The 23,986-nt window shown below is 43.7% G+C and overlaps 1 pseudogene; it reads right to left on the bottom strand.

Moving 5' to 3' along the window:
• Positions 1-4,809: 4,809 nt before the first annotated feature.
• The window catches only part of LOC147751419 (zinc finger protein 821-like), a 35,366-nt pseudogene continuing 16,189 nt past the window's right edge, over positions 4,810-23,986 (bottom strand).

Genomic DNA, 23,986 nt, shown 5'->3' with positions numbered 1-23,986 from the left:
TTCCTATATTATCTAAAATACTCGAAAAACAGGTCAACTCCATCCTTCCCAGAAGGTTTCTGAGCAGGGTTCAATACTGAAACTACCCTCTTGGGAGCCACTAAACACATAAGACAACATGTGGATTCTGGGGACACAGCTGCATTGATCCTATTGGATCTTAGCACTGCGTTCGATACTGTGTCCCATGCTTTCTTTTTAGACAGACTGGTCCTTCTGGGTATCCAGGGTCCAGCTCTGGCATGGCTCTCCTTCTTTCTGTCAAATCACATGTTCCACTTCTTTTCAAATAATTCAGCATCAGAAGCTCTCCCCCTTTCTTCAGGCTATCCCCAGGGTTCTACTCTCAGCCCATTGCTCTTTAACATCTATGGCCACCCGCTGGCGGACCTGGGGGAAAGCTGTGGGTTTACTCTATTTTCCTACATGGATGACACCCAGATTATTTTCTCCCTGTTGTCAGGACAAGCAGTCAACTCTGAAGATTTCCTCTCTTGCCTCAGGCTCGTCGCCACCAGGTTGAACACCAGCTCCCTAAAGCTAAAAGGCGAAAAGACTGGGGTGATAATAATGAGCAAAACCCACTGACTTTGAGGCCCTCATCACTGGCCAGCCATGTTCGGAATTCCACCTATCCCTACCAATAAAGTAAAGAACCTTGTTTTCTTGCTGGTCTCCACCCTATCTATGAAGCCTCAAGTTACTAAAGTGGCCTCTATGTGCTTGGCAACCTTAAAATGGCAAAAGAAGATTATGTGGTAGCTCCATCCATCAGCCTCTGGCAGAAATGCGAGAGCAGGATCATATTACAATGACACTTCCGAGAACAGCTCACAATGCAGAAGAGAGCATCCAGCCAATTGCCCATACTCTGAGCACTCACCAATCCACTACTAATGGGGTAGGCTCTAGAACTATTAGGGAAGAGCTGAGGAGCAAAGCAGATCCTGCCCTGCCATCCATAGATCTCACCCCAGAATCACTACCCTATGTAATTATTGTAACAGGGGTCCCACCTTTAAACGGCAAACAAAGGGAGTGGCAGTTAGAACTTAGGAACAAGAGTTTATTTTGGTTAGCAACACACAGACAGTTTCCATATGAAATGGCTGGGGGAATTCTAATGGTGCGAAGAGTAGATTGGGGGGGGGGGTCTCAATAAGAAACCAAATCCAGGAGACTGTGTGGTTGTCAATTTTAAAAACCCTCAGATGGTACGCTTTTTACTAAATAACAAAACAATCCCTGGAGAGTCCCAGATGTGAGAGCTCCCCCACTGCATTACTTTTATCCCCACTGTTATAACTCTGGTAGGGCAAAAACTCCATTGGGGCAGTCTAGACAAAGGGATCAGGAAGGGAATCCTGCCCACAGATCATCTTTCCAGCAGATCTTTGTTTTATCATTTGCCTGTAAACAACCGTTATTGGCCTCTAGAAGATGTAGATTGACCATTAAGTATAAATAGGGTGAGCTCCCCTAAAAGTATCCAGGAACATCAGGGCGGGAGTTTTAAGTAGACGCCCCCATTGGGGATAGGTACAACTATGGGGGCTTGTGTGCAGCCCACTTTGGGGAGTGGAACCCCAGAGCGACAACATTCTTCACCGGGGATTACACCTACTAATTTTACCGCCCAAATACAATCGTAGCGCCCTCTGACTTCCCGCGAGGAGATTCTAGCCCGGGTAGTGTGCTGAAGATCTTATCCTGGAACGTGGCTGGCATAAAGGGCAAACTTTCGTGCCCCGATTGGGGACTTTTTGTGGACCAGGTTGATATTTGCCTGTTCCAGGAGACCTGGCCAAGAGATGATTGCGCTAGGGTGGGCTTTGCAACATTTAACATCCCAGCTACTACTAGAGAGAGGGGCAGACCGTCTGGTGGACTATATATTTGGGTTGCCTCTCATGTGAGTTGTAAACCTACCTCCCTGACTAACCCTTCTAATGATATTCAATCTATAATGCTCACCTTTCCCTCTAAATTGAGGTTTGTCATTATCAACGTGTATTCTCGGCCTGTACATTTGTGCCAGGAATCAAAAACCCTTGATGAATTAAACTCTTTTATCCCCATGGGAAGATCTAAAATGCCACTTTGAACTCCTTTCAGGCACTAATGATATGATTACGAATGAGGAGTACGTGCAGTGGGCTATTCCTGACCCACAACTCCATCCGGTTAAGACATGGTCCCCCCTAGTTCCTCAAACAAATGGCATCTTTTTAAATCATTCCTGGAGAGCCTGCAATGGTTGTACATCTTCGGATAGGCCAGGTTAACCAACATTTAATAGAATCGGCCAAACTTCTCTTATAGACTACATCTTAGTGGAGTGCAGATCATGGTTCAGGGTTCTGGATTTTGCTGTCATCGCACGAGACGATAGTGACCACAACGCCCTGACATTAACGCTTAAGGTCTCAGATTCAGGCATCCTCACTGCTACTAATTCTCCCCTGGAAGACAGGCTAACTCTTACCAGTAACAGGATAAGAATTAAGTGGGGGTATTAAAATAAACACAGAGAAGCTGGGAACCCTTTATGAAATGGTAATGCCAGCCTTGCAGGAACTGGGTGGCATTCCTGCTAATTAGGATAATCCGGCCCAAATTGAGCTGTTTGCAGCACTCCACAAGACTCTGACAGCTAATTTGGCCGATATTCTATACCCAGTGGTACGTCCCAAAAAAACAAAAAGGGTAACCCATACGTGGTTTAATGGCAGTTGTCGTAAGGCCAAACGTATGCTGTTAGCGGCCATTAAATAAAAAAACAAGCCACTAACAAAAATTAGGACGGCTCAATACAAAGAAGTGGTTTGTAGTGCTAAGCAGTCCTGGGAAGAAAACAAATGGGTGGACATCAAAACTGCCCTACTTAACCGGGACATGAAAGAATTTTGGGCCATAGTAAGAACTGGCAGCAGCGAGGGCAACTCAGCTGTTGAACCGAACATACCAGCAGAACTGTGGGCTGATCATTTTCGGGCATTGTACGCAGTAGATTTTTATTCGGCCCCACACTATGTTGACCACAGTCTTCCCCTAGGCAACTTGGGGGCAGTCAGCGGGTGTGTAGAGTATTAATCTGCTATTGCCCCTAGACATCTGGTAGAGGCTGCTGACGGGATAACCCTCCGTAAGGTCATCTCGGCAATTGAGAAACTTCCAGCAGGCAAAGCACCTGGTTTAGACAAATTGCCAGGGGATCAGTTTCAGGAGGAACCAACCATCTGGGGTCCCTATTTGTGGGTGCTATTTAGCACCATTATGAATGGAATGCCAATCCCTGATACCTGGGCTGGGGCCGAAATTGTCCCAGTCTTCAAAAACGGCTCTCCCCTACTCCTTGCAAACTATAGACCGATCAGTTTGATCGATCTGACACAAAAACTGTTTGCACGGGTACTATTAGATCGAATGCAGAGCTGGCTGCAAGAGAATGATATCATTAGTCCCTGTCAAGCCGGATTCAGGAAAAACGCTTCTACCGTGGAATAAAATATATAGATTCCAACTCAGTACTTGGAGGACAGTATTAATAGAGGGTGGCAGCCTCTATTTGATTTTTGTGGACCTGAAACTGGCTTTTGATTTGGTGCCCAGAATTAAACTATGGGGGGTGCTAAGAGAACTCCCGATTCCTACTTACTTGCTCAACCTGCTTATCAAGCTGCATGATGCCACCTATGCCCAGGTAGGATGTGGCAGGGGTGGAGAACTAACGATAGACTCCTAGTTGACGGAGGGGTGAGACAGGGTTGTGTGCTTGCACATACCCTGTTTTGCCTCTCCGTTAAAGCACTCATTGCACAACTTACAGAGGTTGTGGACAATGACACCCCTACGCTAGCAAACTCAAAGGCACCAGCATTGATGTTTGCTGACGACACTCTTTTGCTGTCCAAGTCGCCGATGGGTATTCAGAGGATACTGGATAGGTTTGCCACTTTCTCTAATAATAGGGATCTGGTGATTAACACCATGAAAACAAAGTTCATGGTAGTTAACCCGCCTAAGAAAACACAACCAAGTCCCCAACTAAACGGAATTGCACTTGAGAGGGTTTCTGTATTTGACTATCAGGGAGTCACCCTCACTGAAAACATGGAATGGGCGTCCCAAATAGCCAAAGCCAAGCTCAAGATAGCCCAGACAGCCGGGGGTATAGCCAAGATGGTGAGAGAATCGACAATTAAACCCATTGGACCAGTGATTGAGATCTTCAGGGTGCAAGCAAGGGGAGCCACGTTGTATGGGGCGGAACTCTGGGGTCACTGTTCTTCTGCTTCTCTATCTGTAGTGGAGAACAGTTTCCTTAGACAAATTCTGGGTCTCCCACCTAGTACTCCGTTAAACCCCTTGCGGTTAGACCTAGGTATAACCCTAATCAAAGATGAGGTTGCTCTAAGACCCCTAACATTTTGGCGTAGGCTGTGGGCGACCCCAGAATATGTAGCATACCAAGCAGAAACAAAAGAGGTACTATCTTACCCAGGGGTATTGGAAAAGTTCCCTGGTTTGCGCATATCAGACAGGAATGTGCAAGGATAGGCAAACAAACTTTATGGAGTTACCCTGAGGAAACTAGCCTGCAGGTTTCTCGAGCTGAATTAGTGGGAGTTTATCGAACTAGAAAGCTTGAGGCCATCTAGATAAATTCGAATTTAGGCACTTTAACTGCACAGTTCCTCACTGTTAAAGAGGTCTATAAATTAGAACCCTTCTTGGATAACATTTTACCCCTTGCAGCAAGGAAATTGTATGTTCAGCTCAGATATAGTACTCTACCCCTCCAGGCCTTTACTTTGAACTGGGCTGGATTTTCCGAACGCGGGTGCCCTGCATGTAACAGTCAGGAGGAGTCTGAACTGCATGTCCTATTCTTTTGTCCTGGATACCAGGCAGCAAGGCGATATTGGCTTTCACATCTTTGTCGGAATTTGGAGTTTGTGCAATGTAAGGTGGCATATAGAGTCTTGAAGTATGACACCTCAAAGCCCATTGTCTTCTCTGTTTCTCGTTTTCTAAATGCAATGTGGCGGAGGAGATGGGCTTTCCTAGAAAAGAAAAACAAATAAAAAATGCCAGACAGTCTGAAGTATCAACTTAAGTGCCCAATGTATATAGTATTTAATTGGCAATTGACGGGTTGCAGTTTTTTAAACATTTTTAACTTTTTTATATGAATGGAGTTTTTTAATCGAAATCTGTAGTTTTTATTATTTATGTACCATTGCTGCTATCCCGTATACGTTGGGTTTATCTACACTAAATGAAATGATCTGCTACCTGGCTTTTTTGCCCATGTATTGTGTCTTTGTCCTTCCTATTTGCCACTTCAGCACTGTACTTCTCGATGGAAATGCTATGCTCTCATCTGCTGGCAAAATGATTTCCCTTGGAATAGTTGTCTTTTGTATTGGTTAGCTTCTTTTAAATGTATTATGTCAGTTCTTTTATTGTTTTTCACTTTTATGGTCCTAGTGATCGAAATAAAGGTTTTTGAACTGAACTGAATATCACAAGCTTACAAGTAGCAATGGAGGAAACAATGTCAACCATAACCCAGCTGATTTAAGAGCTCAAAGAAACCCGGGACAAATGTGATGGCCTGAAAAACAGATCAAGGTGGGAAAGCAATAGAATCTTCAATGTATGATAATCGATGAAGGGCATGTTGGTGTTTGCACAAAACACTTCTGCCATGTGCTCAGGTGGTGAATGCAATTTGCGCCTACAGTGTAAGCCCACATTGACTAGAAGTTGACAACAGCCACGAGACATAGTACCAAAGCTAGCCTCCTCCAAAGTCACTGATAATATTTTACAAGGAACAGGACGAGCAGACACAATAGACTTAGATGAGGGTACGATCCAGTTTTTTCAGTTAATATACTAGATTTGGGTCAACAAGAAGAGGTACTACGACCTATCATTTTAGAGCTGAGGACCAGACAAATTAAATATCAGAGGCCATCCCCCTTTGCACTGAGCATCTCCTTTAGAGGTAGAAGAAGAATATTAAAGACTCCCGGGAGTGACAAGAGCTCCAGGAAATGATGGAAGAGATGGAAGAGAGAAATAAGAAAACATCCGAAGCAGGACAGAGCCAACAGATAATAGATGGGGGGAGTCCCAAGGACAGAGAAGAGGGAGAGGCCCAAGGGAATAAATCAGGATGGCTAGCTTATTTTCAAGAGATACAAGCAAATAAATACAAGCCCAACAAAACACTAGAAGACATGGTTTTGAGAGCCTGTTTGAACCGGGAAAGTGGTCTAGAATTGGTGGGCCACATGAAATGTACATTTAGTACCTATTTGTTCTGTCTAACTACCCCAGTAGATGCAAGAATGATAACTTGTGACTTCGGCAGGAGTGGTTACCATAGAGAAAGGTTGGAGCTAATCCAATCTGTTGTTACTGTATAAACATAAGCTTTTTAGGTTACAAATAAAAAGAATACAAATAGTAGGCACGTTTTCAGTCAAAGGTGCCATCAGAGTGATCAATAGTATTGATTGTTACCTAGAATGATAGGGGCATGATCAAAAGGCATAACATCTAGAGAGACAAACTGAGGGAATCCCTGTACATAATTTGCCTCCAGGAGCTGCACTTGGTACTACAAGCGTAAGAAATTGGATTACTATTTTGGGTGGGTGACTATACACTTCAATGAATAAGCAACAACCTTGTTAGGGTAAACACTCCAAGTCATTAAGTTAAACTGAGCTCAACCTCCTGGTAGCTGTTACACTGATTAGACAATCTTAACTTGGGGCAATGTTTAAAGTATTTATGCCGCAGTAAACAGTAATCAATTCAAAATGCAAAACCATAACATTTCTCTGATCTGAGAAATCGGCTGGACAATATATTACAAGAGAGAGTAACTAAGAGGTGGGAGGCTAGCAAAATTTCAAATTTTGAATTCGGGGAAACAGCGGGCAAGATTTTGGCATGGAGGGTTAAAGCAGATCAGGCCAAAAGTCATATTAGAGGGATAAAGGCTGAAGGCGAAAATGATCTTAGAACATCAAACCAAGAAATTAGTATCGCCTTTAAGGAATTCTTTGAGGAAATATACAGGGAAGATACCCCTGATAACCAACAGTTAAGAGATATATGGTTAAACCAGATTACTTTACCTTCCCTGTCACCCATACAACGTGATGGGATCGAGATGGATATCTCTGAAATAGAAGTAAGGAGGGTCATTCTGTCACTTAAACATGGTAAAGCTGCAGGTCCGGATGGACTTCACGGGGAATTATACCGTGTTTTGGTCGACGAAATCGCCCCTACTTTAACAGTCCTCTTCAACGATATCTTGAGGGAGGGCTTCGAGCCTCCTCGATCATGGAGTGAGACTACCATAGTATTGATTCCCAAATCCGGCAAAGACTCAACCCTATGTGGATCATATCGCCCAATATCTCTATTGAACAGTGATTATAAGATCTTCACGTCCATATTAGCATCTAGAGTGGGCTCAGTAGTGGGGGAAATAATTCACCAGGACCAGAAGGGATTTATTAAAGGCCGCCAGCTTTCTGATCTAACGTACGACCTCGTAGGGGCAATTGACATCGCCTCAGCCTTCTCCCTCCCGTTGGCAACACTCACCTTAGACGCAGCTAAAGCCTTCGATAGGGTAAATTGGACCTACCTCAATGACGTGTTGAAGAAATTCAACTTCGGGGAGAGATTTTGTCGTACTATCAAACTTATGTACAACTTACCATCAGCCCGGCTCTTAATAAATGGCACACTGTCTGAGGCATTGGGGATTTCGAGAGGCACTAGGCAGGGTTGCCTGCTTTCCCCCCTCCTCTTCAATCTGTACATTGAACCGTTTGCAGAAGTCTTAAGACGAGATGTACTCATTCCATCTTTTAGGTTTGGAGAGTGGGAAAAGCGGGTAGCTCTTTATGCAGACGATATCATAATCTTTACTTCAGACCCAGAGACAACATTCCCAGAGGTAATAAGGAGAGCCAAAGAGTTTGGCCGTATCTCAGGCTATGAGATTAACCCAAGTAAAACTGATATCATGGCTTGGAACATTCCTGACGTACAGTTAACCGTAACCAACTCAATGAGATATCTGGGTATTCGGATAGTCCACGACATCGACAAAATCGCTCAAGTTAATCTCGCGAGAGTTTCTAATGAAAGCAAGAAACTCTTAAAATCCTGGGCTAGTCTTCCACTGACTGTCCTCAGCAGAATAAGTCTGATGAAGATGTCCATTCTCCCTAAATTCACTTTTATTTTTAGCACTATCCCTCTCGCTTTTGATAATGTGGCCTTGGAGAAATGCCAAAGAGAGCTTAATTCTTTTGTATGGTGTTACAAATCGGCAAGAGTGGCATGGAAGAAACTGAGAAGGAGGAGGGAAAAGGGGGGATTGTCTCTGCCTGATTTGCAGTATTATGCGTGGGCTTTCCAATTGTCTCACTCAAGAATGCTCTTAAAAGTCCCAACTAATACATCTATAGGTCTCATGTTTAATGCGATGCTGACCGGAGCAGGTTTACCAACTAATGGCTATATGTTCAAATACGGTGATCAGAAATATTTCAAAAAAGTTAAATTAAAAATTCTTATGTCCCAAGCGAAGACCTGGTTTCATATAAGGAGGAAACTAGGATTGCAATATTACTCTAACTTTGCACCCATTTGGGAATCTCCGGGTTTGCCGCTTTGTCTGGAAGACAGGCTGGCAACTCCGCTGAGAGAAGGAGGAATAGCAACATGGGGAGATCTGTTGGTAGGCGAATCATTGAGGCCTTGGGAGGAGTTAAGGGACCAACTGGGCTCAGAGTTTTCGAGGTTTAAATTTTTACAAATAAACAGTTGGTTTAAAGCAATGAACAGGTCAGGGGTAACATTTGGGAAGTGCAGCTCCACTGAAGAGAAATTGGTAGGAAGACCAGGAGGGGGTAAAGAAGTCTCGCAGTGGTACTGGAGTCTGTTAGAAGAGATAGATGGAGAATTTATCCTCCCGGAACAGCTATGGGGCATAGAATTTGGGGCCCAGAGTATTGAAATCTGGCAGAAATCCTGCACCCTGCTATATAAATGTGTTAAACCGGCATGGCTTAGGCGCAACCATTTTTTTTACGATACATCGAGCCTATTTTACCCCCTTAAAACTGTCTAAATTCGCTCCAGGGAAGAAATGCAATAAATGCAATTACATCGCAGCTTCAGACATTCACATGTTTTTAGACTGCCCTAACCTATTGCAGTTCTGGAATGAGGTTAAAGCGACCCTGGATTCTATTCTTAACATCTCGATTTTTCTAACACTCCCCCTGGTTATTTTCGGGTGGGATAACAGTATAAAGGGCCATGCAAGGACATTTCTGTTTTATGCAATACTACTTGCAAGAAGAGAGATATGCAAGGTTTGGATTGAAAAAACACCACCAACACATGCAAACTGGTTAACATCTTTGTATACAACCTCTAAAACTGACATGTTGAGATCAGGTGGCTCACGTAACCGGGCGTTTTGGAACTATTTGGTTCAGTGGAAGCAATAACCGGGGTTTTTTTTTTTTTTTTTTTCTTCCCCGGTCCAATGATTATGCTTTAGTAACTCCAAGAACTAGGCCCCCTCCGGTTGGCTCCTAGGCTAGTTCAACTGGTGTAACACCAAGGTTGGAGTCACACCCCGTCCTCTCTTCAGGCCATCTCTGCTGAGGGCAACCAATCGCATTATCAGGGGCAGCAGGAGGCCTGCACTCTGAGTAACAAATGCTTGGCAATTGGAGGCTGAATAAGAGGAGGATCAGGCAAATGAGGATTAAAAAAAAAAAAAAAAAAACCATAACATTTCCAAACTGTCCTGTATTACAAAAATAGAGTAACATTTAGTAAAAAGAATGACAAAAATCCAATGAGGAGAACTGGAGTATATGTTAATTTTTTTAAAGTAGAAATAAAGACAAAAAAATACAAAGCATCAACATTAGTCAAAGGTCGCAGTAGGCCAGGGCCTAGGTGCAGTTTGAGGCAGACTCCAATGGATACATCAACCAGGTTCAACCTGGTCAATGATTCTACCTTTTACCTTGAGGCCTGATTTAGAGTTTAGAGGATGGGATACTCCATCAAAAACATGATGTATTGTAATATAGCTAATTATTTTCTATATACTGTGTTAAGTTGGCATGAGCTTATTAAATGTTTAAATGCCATTTTTTCCTTTTTGCTTCATTTTGCATATGACACATAATTGTTGTTTTAGCTTTCAACCCAGAAGAGCTTCGTGATCTACTTGAGAATTAATATGGTATAGCTCTGATATCAGTTTTGCTCGGTACACTGTCTACACAGTGAGTGCTGAAGGCTCCAAGGATAACTCGACACAGTGTTGTTGTGAGGTCTGATCTTCACACCTCCATAGACATAACACACATGCTGCTGCCAAAATCTGGCTCTAGGCGGGTTTTATATTGTTGTGCTGAACACACATGTAACACACTTGATGGTGCTTCGCATGCAGAGAGCTGGCGGAAGATGATGTGATCCTCTGCCACTGAGATTAGGAGGTATGGGCCCGCCCTGCTAAAACCCAAATGAGACCTTCATAGATATAAAATACTATGCTAAATAGGGAGGGTGAGAATTAGGTATTGTTAATTCCTATGCATTACAGCATCTTAGTATGCTGCCACCATTCGCCTTTTATGGACTAGTAACTATGCTGATAACTTTGTTGCTTATAATATGTTTGCTTGTATTATATAAGATACTGCGTTTGAGAACCCTGCATTAGTAAATGAATATTTCAAATATGCACGTGCCCTCATTTACTCCACGTTCTAGTTTGAAATGATTATATAGCGAAAGAGTGTTCATGTGTTCCACGATTCCTGAGGTACTCTAAGTTCATGTTCTGGTTTGTCTAAGCATTGGGAGTTTGTAATAACCAATGAGACACTGTAGCTAGCTCGGTAAGGGGATTTTGGGTACTGAGGTGAGTTTTGGGCTATCCTAATTCACCGAGGTTCCAGGTCTCTATGCACAGTTCTGTAGGAGAACGGAATTCCCGCTACATGGCGCCCATACGTTGTTGGCCTTATATCATGACACTCGAGTAGTATATCATTCAATCCTTAACCCCTTCACTGCCGTTTCCGGAAAACAGTGGTGTCGGAAAAACCTACCTATTTTTGAAATAGGTCTTTTCAAGCTTGATTCTTACTAAAAAGGTTTCCTTGAATTACTACCCAGTTGTGGTACAAAGTTTCTTTTGTTTTTCAACTTTCCTGTGCTGTCATGGCCCAAGCAGGGGACATACCGCAGCATAGTCGCATTGCGGTGCGAGATCATTTGCGGAATTACAATGTCCCTTTGGAAGGCTTGGCTGTGATAATGGTGGTGAGTGCGGCTGCTGCTTACCCTTACGAAGTATTTTATTCGTGGGTGACATTTCCGGAGGTGGACGCTAATTCTCGTGTGTTCCACACATACACTCCCACGGCTGTACCTAATGAGTATACTCCGTACAGGGCACAGGAAGTTCCTATTGACGTTTGGCAGCATTGAGTTTGGTCTGGTGGCGCCCTACCCCACACTTTGACCGCTCCGAGGTTGGGTCCTTTGTCCATTCCAGGAGCTAGTTGGCCTGTTTTGGCTAGATTTACTCCTCATCCTCTACACGGCAATTGTACCGTAGCTGAACTTCGACGACTACACGTTGTCGCAATTGCCATGATTAGAGCCTTAGTGCATTACATGGGCGGTAATCTTCCGGGTGGAGCCCCGGGAGGTGCGGCGCTTCCGGCCGGACAGGGTGGTTTGAAACTCAGTCCCGTCATGGTCAATGCCATAATGGGCAAGAAGCCCCAGGATAAGGATGATTTTCCTTTCTGGCTTGCCGAGAAATTTGACCAGCTGGAAGCTGTATTTCCTAATACGACTCCTGGTGAAAAACACCGGATTCTTACGCTTAGTTTGCCGAAAGATTTGGCCCCTGAGCTCGTTGACTGTGAGACCTGGGGTAAGACTTTTGCAGCGGTCTATGCAAGGTGCTACGGCACCCTGTCTATGTCAGTGCTGTCTACGGTCCTTAAACGTGTTCAAGATGATCACGAACCGGAGTCTGCGGTTGAGTTGGGCATGCGCCTCAGTGGCACCTTTGATGTGGTTTGCGATCTCATACTTGCTAATGTCAAGGGGGATGCAGTGAACTTTCAGGTTGCTAACGCTTTGGCGGCGCTTCCCGATGCCGAGAAACCCCAACAGTTAGCAAAAATTATTGTAGCGGCTTATAAAACCGTGGGTCGCAATAGTAAGGGTCTTAAGCCTTTTTCTGTTAAGGAGAAAAAGCATCCCCAGGGACAAACTTCGGAAACGGAAGTTCAGCCCAAGTCCAAGAAACGAAATTGGCCTAAAAAACAGAAACAGGGAAAGCAACTGCAGCAACAACAAACACAGGTTTTTCGTCCTGCGTCTCCGTTGCCTGCGCAGTCGGAACGTGTTTATGACTTGCGCCATCGCGTGACGATTAAATCTCCTGATCGATTTCAGGCTTATGACCAATGCTCTCCTCATTCCTTTCAGGACTCATAGGCCCGACTACTGGTGGTGGAGGGGGCGGCAGGGGTCGGGGTGGCCAGCAAGGACGTGACCAGCCCCGCCCAAAAAATGGTGCAGGAAGGCTCAACACAGAAGAGACCGCAGTTTGCCAAGAAGAAAGTCGCAGCCTTAACAGCGCATCGATATGCCACAGATAGTGAGAACGCGGCTTCGGAATCTGACGTGGGCTCTGACCTTGCTGGACAGCGCGGCGGAGATTACCATAGTGAGAGAGGCCCTGCGTCCACTACTGAAGGTGACAGCGACTGATACTTAAGTTGTGATCGAAACAGCTGATACAAGAGTTGCTCCCCCTGATAGACTTTTTGAAATTGTCCTGTTAATCGAAGGTGACATACAGCGAACCATTAAAGGAGTATTTTGGGAAAATCTTTCGTCTACATATGACATTTTGCTTTCGGAAGCTGACTGGCCCCCACCTTTTGTATTCGCTGCTTCGCGATGGGAGGAGGTAATCCTCCCCAGTTTCGCGAACACAGTCTCGAAAGAGGATGCGCTGCATTTTGCAGAAGAGTGGGCTCTGGCTCTTGTGTACCGCAATCAATGTGGTTGGGATAAATTGTCCCCATGCCGGGAGATTTCTTTACGGTCTCAGCCACAACCTCAACCTCAATATCCCATACGGCGTGAAGCAATGGCTTCCGTCGCAGCTATCCTTGAACAATTGTAATATCAAGGTGTAATTGAAACATGTGTGTCACCGGTGAATAACCCTCTTTTTACTGTAAACAAGCCATACGGTTCATATCGTTTGGTATTGAATTACCGGCATTTAAACTCGCATTGCCGTAACTGTTCAGTACAGAATACTCACGGCTCTGCCCTAGTGAATAGTCTTGTGCGCAAGCGGTTTAAAACCACGCTTGACATTTCCAATGGTTTTTATGCCCATCGATTGGAAGGTCTAAGTTCCCAATGGACCTCCTTTACATGCGGCGGTGTCCAAAAACTATTTCGGCATTTGCCTATGGGCTATCAGAATAGTCCTGGGATTTTTACTGCCCGCATTGTCTCTCTTTTGGAGAGAATCGACCTGGATGCTTGTTCGTATGTGGATGACATATATCTCACAGACGACGAACTTTGGGAGCATCTGGGTCGAGTCAACGGGATCATTTGTACTTTTGCAAACTTGGGTTACAAATTCAACTTTGCAAAATCGCACATTGCAGAGTACACAGTGTTGTTTCTGGGCTACGAGCTCAACAATGAGGGAATAGGATTAGCTCCTCACTTCCTGGAGAAATGCACACAACTGCGACAACACTGAAAAAATTACAATCTTTACTGGGCTCCTTGAATTTCGGAAGAACATACATTCCGGAATATGCCCAGCGTATCAGGCCTTTGTATGCTTTGATACAACCATCTTTTTCCAAATCATGCTGGCTGCATGAGCATTCAGCTATTCTGCAGTCTTTGCAAGCTGATCTGCTCGCTTCTAAAGTCTTACTGACTCGTGATAACCAGACCAACCTGGTGATAAGAATTATCCCTGGGACGGTGGGTTTCACGTACCTGACTTACCTACTCCTTACAAGTCACACTTGTACACTTCGGCTGAGTTGCGCTTTTCCACTGTGGAGAAAGTTTTGACGGCTGTGCAGATGGCAATTCTTAAGGAACGTGCCCTGTCACCGTGATAGTGCATGTTGGTTGTTACCCCGTGTCCTGCCTTGGAGGCAGTCACAAAAGCCAGTGTACCAAATTCTAAAGCTTTGCACCCTCGGTGGATTCAATGGGCTGCATCCTTGACTTCCCAGGATGTCACGTTTATTTTTGACGCCTCATTACGGTCGAAGGAGTACTTACAGTATGATTTTGTTCATCCGGCTCCTTTAGCAATGAGGCCTTCGGAGGATTTCCATTGCATCATTTCACTGATGGTTCGGCGCAGGTTGCGCAAGGCTCTAAACATGCCTGTGTTTCCGCATGCGCTATTGTGGTCGGTGCCATGGTGAACGATGAGTTCAAGTCCAGTGTCGTGCACACGCAGACACTAGGGACGCAGACACTAGGGGACTGGACTGCACAATTAGCAGAGCTTTGTGCGCTGATGCTTGCATTGGAGTACGCTGATCCTAGTGTGACAACACTAATCGTGAGTGATTCTTACTACTGTGTCCAGTCTTACAATGAGAACTTGTTCTTTTGGATTCAGAATGACTTTTGTGATTCCAAGGGTAGCACAATAAAACATAAAATGATCTGGGTCCGAGTGGCTGAGCTTAAAGAGCAGTTGCCACTTGTGTTTGTGATTCATACTCTCGGCCATCAGCGTGTTGGAGTTCACGCTGTCGGTAACTCGCTTGCTGATGAAGCGGCGAAATCTGCAGTATCGAAATATTTAGTTGCAGCAGTTACACGGTCCAAAAGTAAAATAGATGATGACTTCTTGGCGGCTGTAGCTGCCACTGAGAAGGGAGGTAAATATCCTGCAGGGTTCCCTTCGAAGTACACATACCACTTAAGTCCCGATAAGGTTCTTTATGTGAAAATTCCTGATGTTGGGGAACGGTTGATTCCCAACTCGGATCGCAGGGCTACTTTGATTACAGCGGCGCATGAAGGTGTGGCGTCTGCGCATGCAGGCCACTGTAACTCAGCTACAACAAAGGTTCTGGTGGCGGGGACTGTACAAACAGATGCGCGATTATGTCCTTCAATGTGACATTTGCCAGCAGATTAAGCCTTCGACTGCTGCGCGTCCGCCTCAGACACAGTTGTACATATCGAATAAACCACTGGGTTGTGTTTATTTAGATCACTGCGGTCCTTTTTCTTCTGATACTGCGTATAAGTACATCTTAGTAGCAGTTGATTCATGCACACGCTTTGTGTGGGTATGGCCCCATCGCAGCGCTGATTCACGGACTGTCATAAGAGATTTGCGTGTCTTTGTAGGGATTTTTGCCTGTGGTACCTTCCATTCGGATCAGGGTCCGGCTTTCGCCTCTAAGGCCTATAAGGATGCTATGATTTCATTGGGGGTCCAAGTCAAGTTTTCGTCTCCGTACAGACCTGAGGGTGATAGTGTAGTGGAGCGAATGAACCGTGACTTAAAGCAATCCTTGACAGCACGAGTTATAGGCACTGGCAGAAACTGGTTGGCCCATCTCAATGGCGTGCAGCGTGCTCTAAATAATCTCCCTAGAAGGTCTCTGGGTGTGCGGACCCCGTACGAAATGCTCTTTGGTATGAAGATGTATGTCCCTGACCTCGACGGTCTAGACTGCGTGGCCCAAGCCACGGCCTTTGAAGTAGATGAACATTGCAATGTTTTACAGGATCTACAAAAGACCAGAGACAGTCTTGCTAAGGAACATTTGCCCTCCACATCGGATGATGCGTTGCAGATCCCGGTAGTTGGCTGGCTACCCAAAGTCGGAGAACTGGTCAGAGAGAAGATCGATAACAAGAAAGAATTTGGTCCTTCCTATCGAGCACCGGTTCCCGTTCTTAGAGTGAAGGGCACAAGAACAGTCATTTTACCACCACTTTCAGGTCGTAAGGAAAACAGTTTTATCTCTATTGACAATGTCAAGATACACAGGGTGGCCGATTCTTCATAGTATGACACCGGCAGTCTCCTGTCCTTTGATTGTGAGAAATTCTGTTTTGGCCACTACTTCTAATGCTGAGCCAGGTGTGGCCCTCGAGATGTCTGCTGTTTCCAATCCTTTATTGAATACTTATCCCATTAATAACATTGATGACCTAGATTATGCCTATACTGCTGATTTGTCGATGCCTGATTTACAAACACGTTTGGCCACAGAATCCAGATTCTCCTTGTACTCTGTTTCAGTGACTTTAAAAAAAACCTCACGTTTTGCAACCTATGCTACGTTATTTAAAAAACATTTTTTGATCCCTCCATGGACATATATTTGGCTGGTGCTTTTTTCAGTATACCTTTTTATGTCAATTGGTTTTGTGTTTTATTTTTTCCGTCTGATTGATGGACACTATGTTGAGGAGAGAACATGCATTCAGCATCTTAATGGAACTTTGGCCCCCCTTTCCTCGCCACATTCTGCACATAGACTGAAGAGAGACTTGAATTTTGTAAACATCTCTGCTTGGCCTGTTCTTGATGGGATTGTGTGGGATGCGGTTAAATTTCAAATCCATGGCCCTACTGAAGTGGTTAATGTCCCTAATGTACTGAGAGTGAACATGGGGGATGTGGTGAAACAAAACATACGTTCTGATGATTGGGATGTTCAGGCCGTAGAATCATTATTCTCTGATTTAAAATATTATGCTGCCTTTGATGCTGAAGATTTATATTTAGAATCTGCTAATTATGGTGAATTATTTTGCTTCCAACATTTTGGTAACCATTTTCTGCATAAAACGAGTTCCAGAGGGGTACTGTAAATTACACACAGTGGGAACACTGCCCGGTACCATTATAAGGCAGCTCCAGTACATTTTTGAAAAAGTACACTTATTTTACCGACTTTAATCAATCAAGTCGTGAGTCCTTTTATTTTAAGATGACACAAAAGTCCATGTCCAAAGTTAGACTTACTGATACTAAATTGTTGTATTCAAAGTCCTTTCTAGACAAATTAGCTGTAGAGGGCTACGAGCTATGGAAGGAAACCATTGACCTTAAATCAGTTTGGGGTTCTAAAAGTTGGCAGGTACAAGGCACTAAGGCTTTGCACCGTGCATGTCTCATCCCAAATCATATGTTGTTTTTAAATTCTACCATTTTCCAGACAACATGCTTTGGATTGGCCACTTCAAAAAATTTAAATACCCCTTCTATTCCTGATTTGGAAGAATATTCCGGTTGGAATAATTTCACACAGTTTTCCACTCGAGAATTGCAAACATTAATGCACAATTCATCCTTTAATGTATCCAGTTTGGATCCGAAGGGTTGGCTGATGTGGCACAGAAGCTCTGATTCTTGCCAATGTCGCTTTTTGGGTTTGACTAAAGATTTTACACAAGTCAGGCCTGATCCACGTTTTGATACTGACCATACTGTCACCACTTACTCAGTTGGCAAATTATGTCAGAATTGGCTACAACATTCTACATTAGCTGCTGTTAAATTACATCTATCCAAGCTGACTGATGATGTGGATTTAAATGATTTCATAAGGGGCCCGGCTAGTGGTAGATCTAAAAGATGGATTTATGCGATTTACAATGAAATCTGGAAAACTTCACAGGTTGAGGCTGCTAAGCGCCTAAGGGCAATTGATCAAGCTAATTTGGAAAAGCTGCTTGCAGTTGTCGATAACAGTATTAACATGCTTTCTTCCCGCATTTATACGTTAAATAATATTGTCTCTTCTGTTGTTGATATTGTACATGATGAAGTGTCTGTATTATGCCATGGTCAAAATCAATTGCGTTCTATTATGCAATTTGCATGGACCCTGCAGACACTTATGCCTTGGAATTACATGAACTGTCCTCCCTCTATGCCCCATTTAATTTGACTGACAAACAGCGCATGCTTTCTATGCGTGACGCGTCCTTTTCCATGTTACACATTGAGAGGTTGGAATCTTTACCTTTCTCTGTAGCTGAGGCCACTGCTGCAACCTGGCTTATCCACGGATTGATCACATTACGATTTGCCTTGTACAAGTTTACTAATTGTATGCGATACATTGCGATAGGGAGATATGAACCATTAGGGAGCTCATTCCTCCACGAGGCATGGTATCTCCCGTTCACATATAGGTGCCTGAAAGGCGAGAAAGAAGTGTATCTTAATGGGGAAGAATGCACGGAGTCTCCTGACCATTCGTTGATATGCAGGCACATCCAGTTACATGGTTCCTGTAATCAGGACCGGCCTAATTTGGCCTGTGTTTTGAAAGGAACTCCGGTTCCCGCAGTTGTTCCCACATTCACATTACTGGCGAATGGTAGTTATTTACTGTTGAATAACGAAGAGTGTTGTGGTTTAATTAAAGGTATCGCTTATGTGGTAACTGTATCAGAACGTGTCGTCTTTTGCAAAAACATTCTGTATCCCCCTACGCATGGGAATTCAGATGTTTCCATCTGGCCGCGCATCCCAACCTTGAAAGCAGAGTTCAATGGTATGAGTAGAATAAGAGCCCTTTTGTCTCAAAAAGAGGTGGCCCTGAGTTCGGCCCGAGAAACATTCGTCCTTCACATAGCTAACACGCGCACAGAGGTGCAGGCGCTTTTAAATACTGATTTACCATTACATTTCAGCGAACTAGTTCATCACATCTTTAATGCCTCCTCCACTTCTGGCCTGGCTCACTTTTTTAAATTAGTTAGCAGTGGTTTTGTGACTTCATTCGAGAAAATATTTGGAGTCATCCCTGCCTTCTTTCATTCTATATTTTCAAGTCTGTTTGGTGGCTTCCCTGTCTTGCTGGCATTGACTGCAGGCGTTTTGGTGATATTTTGTTTTATTAAACATGGATGTCGGTCCTGCGTTAGAAGCCACAGAGCCCCTCCTACCGCTGTTTCGCAACCGGATGCTTGATTACTATGGCACCCTGACGCTTGCGACTTTAAGCACGGCATTTGGATTATTGTTTCGGTTTTCCTATTTCACATGTGTCCAGCCTGTGTTTCATTGCCTGAGCTGCGATTTCGAATGGGCCCTTGATTTGTGTCTCTGCTTGACGGTGTCTCCTGACGTCGATTTTAATCATCTGATGAGCCCCGTAGTTGCTCACGAGTTGGTTTGTACTGGTGAAAAGATTATAGCGTTGGCAGCGATGCATGGACTAATGGGTCATTGGGACATACTCGCAGCGGCGCATGAGTTCTTGGCACAGAGCTTTCTTGAGAACCCACCGAGTTGTCCTCTGATGATGCTAGAGGATCAAGGGGCATATTACCAAGCAATAGCGATAATTATCGCTATTGCTTGGTTAGAGACAAAAATTTACCGCTGAGCTGCGGCAATTTTTACCGCAAATAAACCTTGGTATTACCAAGGTTTATCGCAAATGCGATAAAAATCGCCGCAATGCATGAATATCGCTGAAAAGTCAGCGATATTCATGCATTACCGAGCTAATGCTCTTAGCCATGTTATCCACCTCCTATTGGATAACATGGCTAAGAACTGCTCAGGGCAGGTGTTAGCTTTTGGAGATATTCGTGCTTAGTGCGAATATCTCCAAAAGTTGGTAATAGGAGATAGCGATGTTAGCGACTGTTTTCAGTCGCTAACATCTTGGCACGCCCACTTTGCATGTCATTAGTGATAAATATCACTGACATGCAAAGTGGGGCTCCAAGATGGTCGCTATCTCCTACTAGCTGTCGCTAACTGGTGTTAGCGACAGCTAGGTAATAGGAAGATAATTTTATCTCCACTTTCTTGGCTTTTAAAGCCAAAAAAGCAGAGATAAACCCCCTTGATAATATGCCCCCCAGTGCTGGAGGAGCACGTATGTTCTTTGCCACTACTTAATTGGATGGCTGAACTGTTTTCGGATGATGACAGTGATTTCATGTTGGAGGCTGTTGCTGCATATTTTGCATATTCAGTCCTATCCTGAGATGACTTGGAGACTTTTATTATTTAGGCACATACCTGTTTGTATATTTGGAAGGTGCCTTTTTCTTTCAAACAATTCTTTTTATATGCCCCAGGCCTATTGACTTAAACTAAAGGGGCTTTGTATTGAAAAGTTTAGACCATTTCATCTGGCCACTGTAGGCCATCATATATGCTTTTGAAAATTAGCTTAGCTCATTATTATTGAACTCTGCTTTCATGTTATGCCCCTGTTCTGGTCTTACCTAGCCTTGATTTTTGTCCGTGCTTGGATCATTGGGGGGGTGTCATATAGCTAATTCTTTTCTATATACTGTGTTAAGTTGGCATGAGCTTAATAAATGTTTAAACGCCATTTTTTCCTCTTTGCTTCATTTTGCACACGACACATAATTGTTGTTTTAGCTTTCAACCAGAAGAGATTTGTGATCTACTTGAGAAATAATATGTTATTGCTCTGATATGAGTTTTTCTCTGTACACTGTCTGCACAGTGAGTGCTGAAGGCTCCAAGGATAACTCGACACAGTGTTGTTATGAGGTCTGATCTTCGCACCTCCAGAGACATAACACACATGCTGCTGCCAAAATCTGGCTCTAGGCGGGTTTTATATTGTTGTGCTGAACACACACGTAACACACTTGCTGGTGCTTCGCATGCAGAGAACTGGCGGAAGATGATGTGATCCTCTGCCACTGAGATTTTGAGGTATGGGCCCGCCCTGCTAAAACCCAAATGAGACCTTCATAGATATAAAATACTATGCTAAATAGGGAGGGTGAGAATTAGGTATTGTTAATTCCTATTCATTACAGCACCTTAGTATGCTGTCACCATTCGCCTTTTATGGACTCGTAACTATGCTGATAACTTTGTTGCTTATAATATGTTTGCTTGTATTATATAAGATACTGCGTTTGAGAACTCTGCATTAGTAAATAAATATTTCAAATATGCACGTGTCCTCATTTACTCCACGTTCTGGTTTGAAATGATTATATAGCGAAAGAGTGTTCATGTGTTCCACGATTCCTGAGGTACTCTAAGTTCATGTTCTGGTTTGTCTAAGCATTGGGAGTTTGTAATAACCAATGAGACACTGTAGCTAGCTCGGTAAGGGGATTTTGGGTACTGAGGTGAGTTTTGGGCCATCCTAATTCACCGAGGTTCCAGGTCTCTATGCACAGTTCGGTAGGAGAACGGAATTCCCACAACAGTATATCCCGTTCGCCATATTACACGTGCAATATATCCTATTACACTTATAAGTAGGCATCGGGATATCTGTCACGTTTTTGATGGAGTATACTATCCACCAAACTCTAAATCAGACACTTATTCCTTTAATCCCAATCCATTTCAACAGTAAACTTCCAAAGACCACCAGGCCCTGAGGGGAGGCACTTAGAAACTCATAGGGTGTCAGGCAGGGGCCAGCAGCAGGGACAGTCCAGGTACACTCATCACTGGTCAGCTGAGTACTTCCAGGAAAAGGCCTCCTGCAGCTTGTTGTCTCCTTGTAACCACACAAAAGATCAGTCAACTGACCCTTAGAGCCTCCTTCTTCATCCTGGGGAAGCAGGTCCATTCATTCACGCTCCTTTCTAGTCAGAGACAGCAAGCTTAGCACTCTCCTGATCTTCTGCACATTCAGAAAGTGTTCTGCATTGGGTGCCTGGAGGTGCCCCATTTATTCCTGGCACTAACACTTGTGAACCCACCATAACCAATTAGGTAAAAGTTCCTTGTGTGGGAAGTCTACCCACTTTTGCAGCAGTTCCTTTTTGTCCTACTGCAAACAGGCCCAGAATGTGTCAAGGACTTTTCAAGATGTTGAAAGTCTTCCACCACGCTGAACTTGGACTCTGAGGGCTAGCGGTGTGCATGGGGATTGTACCATGGTATTCCTAGTGTCCTCCCACATCTAACATTAAAATTCAGTTTGAGGCAGGCTCTTTACTCACAACAAACCCGGAAACAAACATTCTGGTAGTATAAAAGCAGGTTCCTCCACAGTGGTGGCTGTTGACATTTTAAAGTAGTTGGGCATTAATGTTCTGCATGAGTGGCTTGTGATGAGTGAACGTAGTGAGAGAGCCCAACTATCATAAGAGAGGTTCAGGGGGTTCTTCCCCGAGAAAACTTTGAAAAAATAGTGGTCAAAATTTGCATTTTCAAGCAATTTTAAGAAAGCAAGAACATTAAGGCAATTATGAAAGTGTAGTTATGACGTCAATAAAGCGATTTATTATGATATTGACATGGGTAGCCTTGCATAGGAATGGACAGTAGTGATTGTGCAGTGTGTTACTGCAATATTTAAAGCCTAAGGCTTTAGATATTGCAGAAACTATTATTTAAAACATGATGACTCAAAACGCAGTCAATAACATTCTATTTTTATATGTTCTATAATTGCCAGCGACATAATCATCTCTTGCACATTAAAACTCTTACTGGTGTACCATCGAAGCTCAGGATTAGACTGCAACTCACAACCATACACATATGGAACCAGTGTACATTCTTAATACATGCAGTAGTCACCCCTTACCACCTCTAATATACCAACTTCAAATAACACAGAGGTAATCTTATACTCTACAGTGGAATTAAAGTTGGGCTAGGTTAAAGCCCTTATCTACAATATCCCTGTGTGCACACAGTCCAAACTGTCAACCTGTCATCAGCTGATAAATTTGATGTAGAATCTAATTCCATATCAGGTAGGAGCGAAAAGTGATTAATACACCAGCTTGTCAATTCTGTCCAAACTTTGGGGTCACAAGTTTGAATGTCTGGTCAGCTATACCATTCATCATTCTGCAGAGATAGATGAAAGGATTAGCAATTTTGGTAGCCCTTTGGATTAAAGCCCTCTTTAGTAGTTAAATCATTAAAATCTGAAACATAACACTGGTAAACACTCTAGCCACACCTACAGATTCTGACTTGCAACCCAGGATATGTTACACATCCAAATCACAATTGTTGCACACGATTTTAGGGTAATTGAACAGGTTGGAAAGTAAAGGTTCAAGCCAGAAACAGAAAAGCTGTCCCACTCTCAATGTACACGTGCACTCTCAGCCCATGCCTTATACATTAGTCCAACCTCATTAGGGCAATCCCATTATGGCATGCCTATTTATCAGCTCACGTTTGGACTGGTACCTCCAGCTACACTTCGTGTTGGTTTACATTCCTCATGGACTCTCTCAGCAAAGACCTAGACCAAGGCCCACCAGAAATCTGGACAATGTACATGTTATAGGTGTAGATCATGTGGAAACTAGGAGCTTGCAGTGGCTTTAACATGGAACGTCTTATACACTGAGTGGATGGTTTTATGCCTTAGCATGCCACTACATCCATACACAGACAACAAAAACACACTCACAAGAGAAAGCTAACACAGTGTGTAAAAAGGACCATTTGTTTTTAACCAGCTACAGTGAAATCACACCCAATCTCGTTGTATGGAAATGAAAATTAAATGGACTTTAGCAATAAACTAGCATTTCCAAGACCGGGTATCATTTTAACCCATGAAGATTCTCAACAGGAGCAGCAGTTAGCACGTAAAACTCCTCCTTTGTACCGCCTTTTGACAAATGTCCCCATACCTCGCAGAGAATGCCTTTCACTTGATTTTCATCCCATTTCAGTTACAAACGTTCCTCTTTGTGACCTTCACTCGAGGCTGATAAAAACAGAAGTACTTTGGCAGCTGCACTTATCAATGCAGGGCAGTACATTATTTGGCTGCTCCTCAAAAACCATTTTCCCCAGCAGCGTATTGTTCAGGTCAGTACTAGGGTTGGGCGGAATTTG

This window comes from Lissotriton vulgaris, chromosome 1_1, assembly GCF_964263255.1.
Source record: "Lissotriton vulgaris chromosome 1_1, aLisVul1.2, whole genome shotgun sequence".
Lineage (NCBI taxonomy): Eukaryota > Metazoa > Chordata > Amphibia > Caudata > Salamandridae > Lissotriton > Lissotriton vulgaris.
The sequence above is the reverse complement of the archived record's forward strand: the minus strand, read 5'-3'. Positions and strand labels throughout refer to the sequence as shown.